Genomic DNA, 11112 nt, shown 5'->3' with positions numbered 1-11112 from the left:
GAAACAAGCACTACAAATCATGGCATTGGACCAACCACAAGGATCAACAGCTTCATGGGAATCTTCAAGACAACATTGCAAGGAAATAACAGGTTCAATAATTTGAAATATATGAGCACATGAAAACAGCTATATTAACTTAGCACGTTTATAGCAACCAACCCACAAATCCAAAAGCTTATCATGGCAAAGAAAATTCAGAGGGCCTGGTACCCTCAAAACTCTAGCACATTCATGTTGACAAGTTTACCAAACACTCCAAGGTTTAAATCATGGAAAAATAACATAATGGCTCCTTAACACAAAATAACAGTTTCATAAAGTTCCTCAAATGGCAAAACTAATGGCACCATTGGATTCCTAGGATTTTTCTACCCCAAAATCATATATCACACCCATATGCTTCTGTAGAAAAATCCCCCACAATTCAATTCGAAAAGTGCTCCTATCACTTATGCACTAGTTATAATCCCAATTTCGCCTATTCCCTATTTGGACATATCCAAATCTGGACTTAACTGAAGGGAAGATAAACAAAACAGAGGAAAAATAACAAAACAAAATATAAAACAAAAAAGGGGGTGCCTGTCATAGTCACCAGGGTCCCATAGGGGATGACAAGTGGTCCGTTAGCTCGGCGAATAAAGGGGAAAAAGGGGGGCGCGACGAGAAATACAAACCTGGGTCTCCTCGGTTGGAGAATGTGACGCCCTCGGCTTAATCGTACGCTAAACATACACGCAAATGCGTACGATCAAACCCAAGGACTCACGGGGAGATATCACAACACAACTCTAGACACAAATAAAAATAACATCAGCTTCATATTACAAGCCAGAGGCCTCGAGGGCTAGAATACGAAAGCTCGATAAACACACGAGTCAGCGGAAGCAACAAATATCTGAGTACAGACATAAAACATGGGGTGCCTTAGAGAAGGCTAGCACAAAAGATACAACGATCGAACGAGGCGAGGCCTCCTGCCTGGGAACCTCCTAACTACTCCTGATCATCAGCGGCCTCCACGTAGTAGTAGGCACCGTCGGGGTAGCAGTCGTCGGTGGCGGGGACCTCCATCTCCTGGGCTTCATCATCTGGTCGCAGCAAACGGACCAAGGGAACAAGGGGGGAGCAAAGCAGCGGTGAGTACTCATCCAAAGTACTCGCAAGTCTTACATCAGAACTATTCTAATAATGCATCAGTATCAAAGAAGGGGGTTATATGTGGACTGACTGCAGCAATGCGAGAATAGAGAGAGAAAGGCCTAGTCCTATCGAAGACTAGCATCTTCAGGGTCTTGCAGCAATAGACGAGAGTAGAACAGGGGTAACACATTAATAGTCATATTGTTGCAGCAAAATTAAAGTGAGGTCACGCCTAAAGATCCTCCCTCGACTCCCTGCGAGGAAGCAATCCCGAGGCAAACTAATTCCAGTTAAGTAGCAATTTTAGTTGTATAAGATCGGGGCACAACTCCAAGTCGTCCTGTAACCGTGGACACGGCTATCCGAATAGTTAATTTTCATCCCTGCAGGGGTGCACCACATGTCCCGTCACGCTCGATAACACTCTGGCCGGACATACTTTTCTGGGTCCTGCCCGGCCTCGGAATATCGACACGTCGCAGCCCCACCTAAGACTAATCAGAGAGGCCAGCCCGCCGGTCTAAATCCTAAGCACAAAGGGTTCATGGGCCCAGTTCCCCTTCACGCTCCTGCACGTGGCGTGGGCGGCCGACGTCAGTCCTAGCATCCCTTAATCACAAGCGCGATGCATCTCGGGACCACTCGGGCGCGCGCCGCTACACTGCTGGCATCTGAAAAGCTTCGGCTGATACCGCGACGTCGAGTACCCATAATTCTTCCCGCGTAGCCGGTTAGTGCGAAAAGGTCTCCGACCAACCCAGATCAAATACCCAAATCCATTAGCATTTTAATTAGGCCAGCAACACAGTCTCGCGGGAATCCACCCGTCTTACAACTATTCACCCATGATCCCAGTAACATGGTCGAGTAACTGTGTGGTCGTAACATCGGGGGGAATCCGAGGTATCACCCTCGTTGGATTCCGAACGATGTACCCGTCAAGGTGGGCTTAGAGGAATCACCCTCGGGGGTCCCACACTCGCGGGGTGGCACGACAGAGACGTCATCGGGAATGGTGAAAGAGGAATCACCCTCGATAACCACGACCGACTAGCTATACTACAGAGATATCATCAGGAGTACTTAGCGAGGTGTCACCCTCGGTACCCGATAGTATCGCTGTAGCGTCGTACAACGAAGGGGGGTGAATGTGCTGTGTCGGGTCTGGCTCGTCGATCAGAGATCGAGATTGAAAAGCAAGCGGGGCAACTGAACTACGGGGTCAGAGGGGATGACTGCTCCACCTATACTAAGCAGGTTAAAGGTACAGGACTGAAAGTAGCAGTTCATCAAAAACAGGCTATGCATCAGATATAGGAGCTAACTACAACAGTAGCAAAATACTAATGCAAGCAGTAGGAAGAAAGACATAGGCGATATAGGAATGATCAAGGGGAATTTGCTTGCCTTGCTGCTCTGCGGCAAAGGACTGATCGGCAGGGTCGTAGATGTACCCGGCAACAGCGTCAGTCTCGGGGGCTACCGGTAAGAAGAGGGGGAAGAAACAATAAATAATAGCACCGATGCAACACAAAGCATGACATGGAAAAATGCAGGCTAGACATGAGCTAACGCAGCAACATCCGTCATAGACGGGTCGGAAGAATATCTGACGATATTTTCCGGGTCTCGGGCTACTACCGGTTACACTGGAAACGATAGAAACGTTCCATGTCTGCTATGCTAGGGACGCGTGACAGACGAACGGGCCGTGGATCCGGGTTCGTCTCGCTTTGCTGATCAACTTTCATGTTGAAAAAATATTGATCTGACTTACGGATTATTTAAGATTAATTTTTAAAGTTTTATTAATTATTTAAGAATTAAAAACAGATTTAAAAGATTTAGTAAAATCCTATTATGACATCATCGCGATGTCAGGCTGACATCACATTTGACCGGTCAACTGACCAGCGGGTCCCGAACGTCATAGGCACAAGTTTTTATTTAAGATTAAATATTAATTAATCAGATTAATTTAGCGGGGGACCCGCGTGTCATACTCTAATTATGTTAATTAATTATTTTAACTAATATATCTATTTATTTATTTATTTAAGAAAAACATTATTTTTAATTATCGCGTGGGGCCTCCCTGTCATTGACAGCGGTGCATTGGCCCCACCGGTAAGTGGCTTAAGGTTAATTCCGCATTTATTTTTATTAGATACCTATCCGTGCAAATACCGTATTTCTCTAAATACCTAAATACACAAATACAAACATCACACCTCATACATACATTCATACATACGCATCTAATACACAATTTATTCTTTTTTTTCATTTTTCTTTTCTCTCAACACTCATCTCTCTTCTCTCTGTTAACAGAGACAGAGAACAATTTTCTCTAACACCACCTAGAAGAACACCAACTTCGAATCCTTCTACCGGAGTCCACCGTCGACGGATCGAGGCCCCGTTTGCCGGAACGGAACCGTGACGCCGAGGAGAACGGTAAGGTGGGAGGAGCCCGAGGAGGGGCTCACCGACGGTGACGTGACGGCCCGGTGAAGCCGGAGTTCGCGCGAAGTGACGGTGGAGACGGTGACGGTGAGGTTCCGGTGATGATGTGCCGGCGAGGAGGAGCCGGTGAGGAGGGCCCCGGTGAGGAGAGGCCCCCGGAGGTGGAGCCGCCGGCGGTGAGGGGAGGGGCCACCGGGGGAGGAAGGGGGGCCGTGGGGTGGGGAGTAGGCCGTGGGGGAGGAGGAGGCGGTGGAGGGAGGGGGCTGCCGGCGGGGGGGAGGGCTGCCGCCGGTTGGGGAGGGTGGCCGCCGGCCGGTGGGAGAGGGGCGGCCAGGGAGGGGCGAGATGGGGGGGAGTGGGGCGACGGGAGTTGGGAGAGGAGGGAGACACGGGACTGGGAGGAGGTCGTGGGGAGGACAGGAGGCGCGTGGGGGTGGGGCCCCACCACGAGGGTGGGGTGGCTGGCGGCGGCGGCGCCCAGGGGGGGGAGGGAGTTGGCGTGGGGGTGGGGTGGCGCCAGGAGGCGTTAGGGTTTGGCGGGGGGGGGCCGGCTGGGCCACTTGGCCCAGTTTGGGCCGGCTGGGGGGGGGGACTTTCTCTTTTTTTTTTTTTTTGATTTGTTTTCTATTTTGTTTTACCTTTTCCCTTTTTTTTTTTTCTTTTTTTTTTTATTTCTTTCTTTCAGTTTTCTTTCTTTCTTTTATCTTTATTGTTTCTTTAATACTTTCCTCGTCTTTACATATATATTCTTGTAATATTTGCAATGAACTCATAACGTACTCCCCTTTTCTTTCAAATCATCGATCCGGACAGACGCGAATCCACGCGGGTCTGAGATGGGAATTCGAAGACGTGGCGTCGATAGCGGTTGATCACTGTAGTTTAATTACAATCACTACTGTAGCAAAAGTCGAGGATGTCACAATTCTCCCCTACTAACAAGAATTCTCGTCCCGAGAATTAAGAGGTAGAGGGAAAGAGCCCGGGGTATTCATCACGAAGATGATCCTCGCGTTCCCAAGTGGCTTCATCTTCAGAGTGATTTGACCACTGCACCTTAAGGAACTTAGTGACCTTGCGACGAGTCTTACGTTCAGCTTGGTCGAGAATGCGGACCGGATGCTCTTTATAAGAGAGGTCTTGTTGTAGCTCAAGCATATCGTGATCCACTGCTCGAATAGGATCCTTGAAGCAGCGACGGAGTTGAGAAACATGGAAGACATCGTGAACCTGAGAAAGGTTCGCCGGCAGTTCCAATTGATAAGCCACTCTTCCACGCCTTTCGAGAACAGTGAAAGGACCAATATAACGAGGAGCTAACTTGCCCTTGATTCCGAAACGGTGTGCACCTCTCATTGGTGTGACACGAAGATAAGCCTTTTCGCCAGGTTGATAGACCATATCTTGATGATGACGGTCATACTGACTTTTCTGACGAGACTGAGCAGCCTTCAGATTCTCATGAATAATGCGGACTTGATCTTCGGCATGTTGAATAATATCCGGACCAAAGAGTGATCGTTCCCCAGTTTCTGACCAATTCAGAGGAGTTCGACACCTTCGCCCATACAATACTTCGAAAGGGGCCATCTTCAGACTAGCTTGATAGCTATTGTTGTACGAGAACTCGGCATACGGGAGAGATTCCTCCCATTTCTTACCGAAAGAAATGACACAAGCTCGAAGCATGTCCTCGAGAATTTGGTTGACTCGTTCAACTTGTCCCTGGGATTGAGGATGAAATGCAGTGCTGAAGGACAGATGAGTCCCCATAGCCTTCTGAAAACTTTCCCAGAATTTTGAAGTAAACAAGCTGCCACGGTCCGAACTGATCACCAACGGAATACCGTGAAGTGAAACAACTCTTGACATATAAAGATCTGCCAGCTGACTAGCATTAATCGTTTCTTTGACGGCCAGGAAATGTGCAACTTTGGACAGTCGATCAATGACGACAAGAATAGCATCATTACCTTTCTGAGACCTGGGAAAACCAGTGACGAAGTCCATTTCAACATGGTCCCATTTCCACTCGGGAATAGAGATAGGTTGCAGAGTTCCAGCAGGCTTTTGGTGCTCTGCCTTGATACGCCGGCATATATCACATTCTGCCACATAGCGTGCAATGTCTTGTTTCATATTGGGCCACCAGAATCTTTGCCGGATGTCTTGGTACATCTTGGTACTACCCGGGTGAATAGACAATGGTGTGTCATGAGCTTCTTCCATCACCTTCCCAGTCATCCTGAGATTTTCCTTCTTATTTGGAACGAATAGGCGACCCTTGAAATACAAGGCGCCACCTTCATCAACAGTGAAAAAGGAGGGTTTACCCTTTGCAATATAGCTCTTAATCCTGTCGACATCATCGTCAAAGTTTTGTATATTCTTTATGGAGCTCACAAGATCTGGTTCAACCACTAGGTTACTGAGGGAACCCTGATTAACAACACGAAGGTTCATCTTTTGATACTCTTCAGGGGGAGGAACAAGGTAACCCTGAGGAACAATGTGGAGGTTCAGCTTACGGAATTCCTCTTGCAGACGATCGTGAACCTGATGAACCTGGAGGTGGTTGCAGTATGACTTGCGACTTAAGGCATCAGCCATTACATTAGCCTTGCCAGGGGTATATGATATACTACAGTCAAAATCTGCTATACGCTCCATCCATCTTTGTTGACGCAGGTTCAGCTCCGGTTGAGTGAACAAGTACTTCAGACTTTGATGGTCGGTGTAGATTTCACAGCGATTACCGACAAGGTATTGTCGCCATTCCTTCAATGCATGAATGACTGCGGCAAGCTCGAGATCATGAACTGGGTAGTTCTCTTCATGAGCACGCAGTTGACGTGAAGCATAAGCGATCACCTTGCGATCCTGCATTAGGACACAACCTATTCCTTGACGAGAAGCATCACAGTATATGACGAAATCCCTTTTTGTATCTGGAGGAGCAAGTACTGGAGCGGACGTCAGTTTGTCCTTGAGTGCCTGGAAACTTTCCTGACATTTATCAGTCCATTCATACTTAACACCTTTGTGAAGCAGGTTGGTTAAGGGCTTCGCAATCTTGGAGAAGTTCTCGACGAATCGACGGCAATAGCTGGCGAGTCCGAGAAAACTTCTGACTTGCTTGACATTCTTCGGGGGAGTCCAATCAAGAATAGCTTGAATTCGTTCGGGGTTGACCGCAATACCATCCTTGGAAATCACATGACCAAGGTAAGTCACTTCGTCTAGCCAAAACTCACATTTGGAATACTTCGCATAGAGTTTATGCTCCCGAAGCTTATCCAGTACAAGACGAAGATGTTCAGCATGCTCTTCTTTGTTCTTTGAAAACACCAGAATATCATCCAGATATACCACGACAAATTTGTCGAGGTAGTCCATGAATATATAATTCATCAATCGAGAGAAAGTTGCCGGTGCATTGGTTAAGCCGAAGGACATGACGGTGTACTCGTATGATCCATATCGAGTAACAAAGGCGGTCTTTGGAATATCCTCCTTGCGAACACGGATCTGGTGGTATCCCAATCTCAAGTCGAGCTTAGAGAAAACGGTGGAACCAGCAAGTTGATCATACAAATCATTTATCCGCGGGAGAGGATATTTGTCCTGAATAGTGGCCTGGTTGATAGGACGATAGTCTTGAACCAATCGATTTGTCCCATCCTTCTTCTTAACAAAGAGAGAAGGTGCTCCCCAAGCAGAGGAACTCGGACGGATGAAACCCAGACGGAGCGAGTTGTCAATTTCTTGCTTAAGTTCAAGGAGTTCATGTGGTGGCATTTTATAAGGACGCTTGGCAATAGGAGTGGTACCGGGTACCAAGTCAATGACAAACTCGACAGCTCGAGCAGGGGGAATCCCCGGAAGTTCTTCTGGAAAGACATCTTGGAATTCTCGGACCACTGGAATGTTTTCAATCCCTTCAAGAGGCGACGCATTTAATGCATTCAAGGCGTACAACCGTGCCTCAGCATTACGGACGAGATGAGCATGGTAGCTTACGAGTTCATCTGAAAGGTGTAGGAGGTGGACGGTTTTGGTGGCACAAACGATCGATGCCGTATGAGCCTTCAACCAGTCCATCCCCAATATGAGGTCAATGTTGGATGACTTTAGTAGGATGGGGTTGGCAAGGAATTCTAATCCTTCAATTTCAACTGGAACATGGGGGCAAACCACAGAGGTTCGGCATTCGCCCCCAGGGGTGTTTACCACTATCGGGAGGTTCATCTCTTCGCTCCTAATGTCATGCATGTATGCAAAATTTTCCGACATAAAGGAATGCGATGCTCCTGTATCAAACAATACAGAAGCAGGTACTGAGTTAACGAGAAGTGTACCCATCACGGTAGCAGGCTGGTCTTGAGCTTGACCCATATCAATGTTGTTGGCCTGACCACGAACATAAGCAGGCTTAGCGTTGAAGTTGCGGTTCTGGTTGTTACCACGGCCAGTTGCGGGAAGTGCCAGCTGATTCTGATTCTGCCTGCAGTCTCTAGCACGGTGACCTGGACGGCCACACTTGAAGCACAGCCCGTCCTCAGGACGGGATGGAGGAACTCGAGGTGGTGGAGCTGGAAGCCTCGGCTGCCTAGGTGGTGGAGGAGGCAGGCGAGGTGCAGCATAGGACGGCCTCGGAGTAGGAGCAGGTGCATGGTACATGTTGTTGGGGATCCAGATCTTCCGCTTCTGTGCAGATGAGCCCGAAGATGAGCCCATGTCACGGTTGCGCTTGCTGCTATCTTTGTATTCCTGCAGACCAGTCTCAACCTGAATAGCCTTGTTCACGAGGGTGGCGAAATCAGCATAGTCCTGAACGAGGAGTGTGAGCTTGATATCAGGGTGGAGGCCTTCACGGAACTTCTCCTGCCTGCGTGCATCAGTCGCAATGTCTTCTTCAGCATAGCGAGATAATTCCAGAAATTCCCGCTGATAAGCATCCACAGTCTTGTTGCCCTGGACTAAGTTGCGGAACTCACGCTTCTTCCGGTCCATGATTCCCTGGGGAATGTATCGAGCACGGAAAGCAGCCTTGAACTCTTCCCAAGTGATGATAGCTCCAACGGGCTGAGAGCGCCTGTGGCTGTCCCACCATTGAGCAGCAGGACCCTTCAGAAAGTAGGCGGCAAAGTTGACATAGCTCGCGAGGGGCACATTGGCAGACTCTAGCTCATAGGAAATGTCACGGAGCCAGTCATCAGCATCAAGAGGCTGAGTTGAGCTGCGGTAGATCGCAGGGTTGAGACGGCAGAAGTCTTGCAGTGTCACGCCTTGTGGTTGGTTCATGTTCGGCCTTTGGAACTGATCCATGAGCCCTTGCATAAACTGGCGGTTCAGCTCAAACTGTTGGATCATCCCCGCCATATACTCAGGAGGCGGGGGTGGTGCATCGTTGGCACGGCCACGCGGGCGGCCAGCTGGTCTAACCATCCTGTTAAATATTTAGCAGGGGTAGTTTAGCTTAAAGTAATCGAAAGGCATCGCACGCATTCATGAAGTAATCAAGCATAATGAAAGGGAAACGCGATAGATACTCCATAGTAGTTGAGTTCGACATACAGACCCATGCATAAGTTCGATTACAGACTAACGATTAAAAACTCGAAATTTGGCGATAGCCCGGACGCATTTGACGATACCCTAGACTCAGTAGGCGGCGCGCAGGCACGCGGTGGAAGAGTACCACAACGAGATGTAGCGATAAGGCTACATCAACGTCGGAGAGGACGATCGAATCCTGGTAGCTGGCGGTGATAGAAGGTAGGGACAGGACCCTGTGTCCCGTTGTGACTCTGATGAGGGTACCGCATCCAGTCGAGCAGCTGAGGTCCAAGTGCAGGGGTTCTACCCCCAACATCAGTCCACTCGAGAGCTGATGGTAGCTCTGTCCTGCTCGGCTCGCGGATGCGCAAAGGGGGATCCCTCGGACAGTGTGATGGCTGCAGCTCTGTCAACGCGTCGTAAAGACGAGCGCGTGTAGCATACAACTCCACAGTCAGAGCTCGGAAAGCACGATCCATTGCCTCAGTGTACTGCACCAAAATCCGCGCGTCGTACCGACGCGTCACGTAGGGGGCGCAGACAGCGACGTAGGAACGGTCGTTGCGCTCCCGAACGTCAGAAGCGTAGGCAGTGAGATCAGACCCAGTCTCATCCCCAGCAGGAGCATGCGGGATGTATCTGAAAGGGCTCTCCTCCAGGTGAGGGTACGCTCCACGGAGTCGGGTGATGGCGATGTAGGCCGCATCGTGGACGGCCATCTCGACCGACACTCCAATACCACAGAACACGTGGCGCTCGAGGGTCTCGCCGCCCCTCTGGTCGAAGATGCGAACCTCAGCCTGGTACTGGTACTGGTTGTACTCGCGGAAATCCTCGAACACAGTGTACTCGGGGTACCAGCGATATCCCAGCCTGGTCAGGAGATCGACCAAAATGGCCGGGAACCCAGTCGTCTCGGTGGCCTGTGTCAGGCGCACGTGCTGTCTTGCGGGACGCATCTGAAAATAAGATTGACGAATGTCAATGACAGTGTGTGTAATACATATTCAGGAGAAAAAGAGTAGATAGTCCAGCGCTCCGGATTGATGTGATTCGAGAACCTAATGTTAGAGTTAGTAAAATATTTGACCCGAAAGAGAAGAGAAAGTAGAGCCCAGAGTATAGGAAAGGAGTAAAAGATACTAATACCACCCAATTGAGATGTGGGCCCGTAAGCCACAACATCAGTGTTAGTAAAGTTTTTCAAACACTAGACTCAACTTCGGCCAAGGAGTTGGAAAGGGGGCTACCTACAGGCAGTTGGCTCTGATACCAACTTGTGACGCCCTCGGCTTAATCGTACGCTAAACATACACGCAAATGCGTACGATCAAACCCAAGGACTCACGGGGAGATATCACAACACAACTCTAGACACAAATAAAAATAACATCAGCTTCATATTACAAGCCAGAGGCCTCGAGGGCTAGAATACGAAAGCTCGATAAACACACGAGTCAGCGGAAGCAACAAATATCTGAGTACAGACATAAAACATGGGGTGCCTTAGAGAAGGCTAGCACAAAAGATACAACGATCGAACGAGGCGAGGCCTCCTGCCTGGGAACCTCCTAACTACTCCTGATCATCAGCGGCCTCCACGTAGTAGTAGGCACCGTCGGGGTAGCAGTCGTCGGTGGCGGGGACCTCCATCTCCTGGGCTTCATCATCTGGTCGCAGCAAACGGACCAAGGGAACAAGGGGGGAGCAAAGCAGCGGTGAGTACTCATCCAAAGTACTCGCAAGTCTTACATCAGAACTATTCTAATAATGCATCAGTATCAAAGAAGGGGGTTATATGTGGACTGACTGCAGCAATGCGAGAATAGAGAGAGAAAGGCCTAGTCCTATCGAAGACTAGCATCTTCAGGGTCTTGCAGCAATAGACGAGAGTAGAACAGGGGTAACACATTAATAGTCATATTGTTGCAGCAAAATTAA

The sequence above is a fragment of the Hordeum vulgare genome, chromosome 4H, assembly GCF_904849725.1.
Source record: "Hordeum vulgare subsp. vulgare chromosome 4H, MorexV3_pseudomolecules_assembly, whole genome shotgun sequence".
Lineage (NCBI taxonomy): Eukaryota > Viridiplantae > Streptophyta > Magnoliopsida > Poales > Poaceae > Hordeum > Hordeum vulgare.
The sequence above is the reverse complement of the archived record's forward strand: the minus strand, read 5'-3'. Positions refer to the sequence as shown.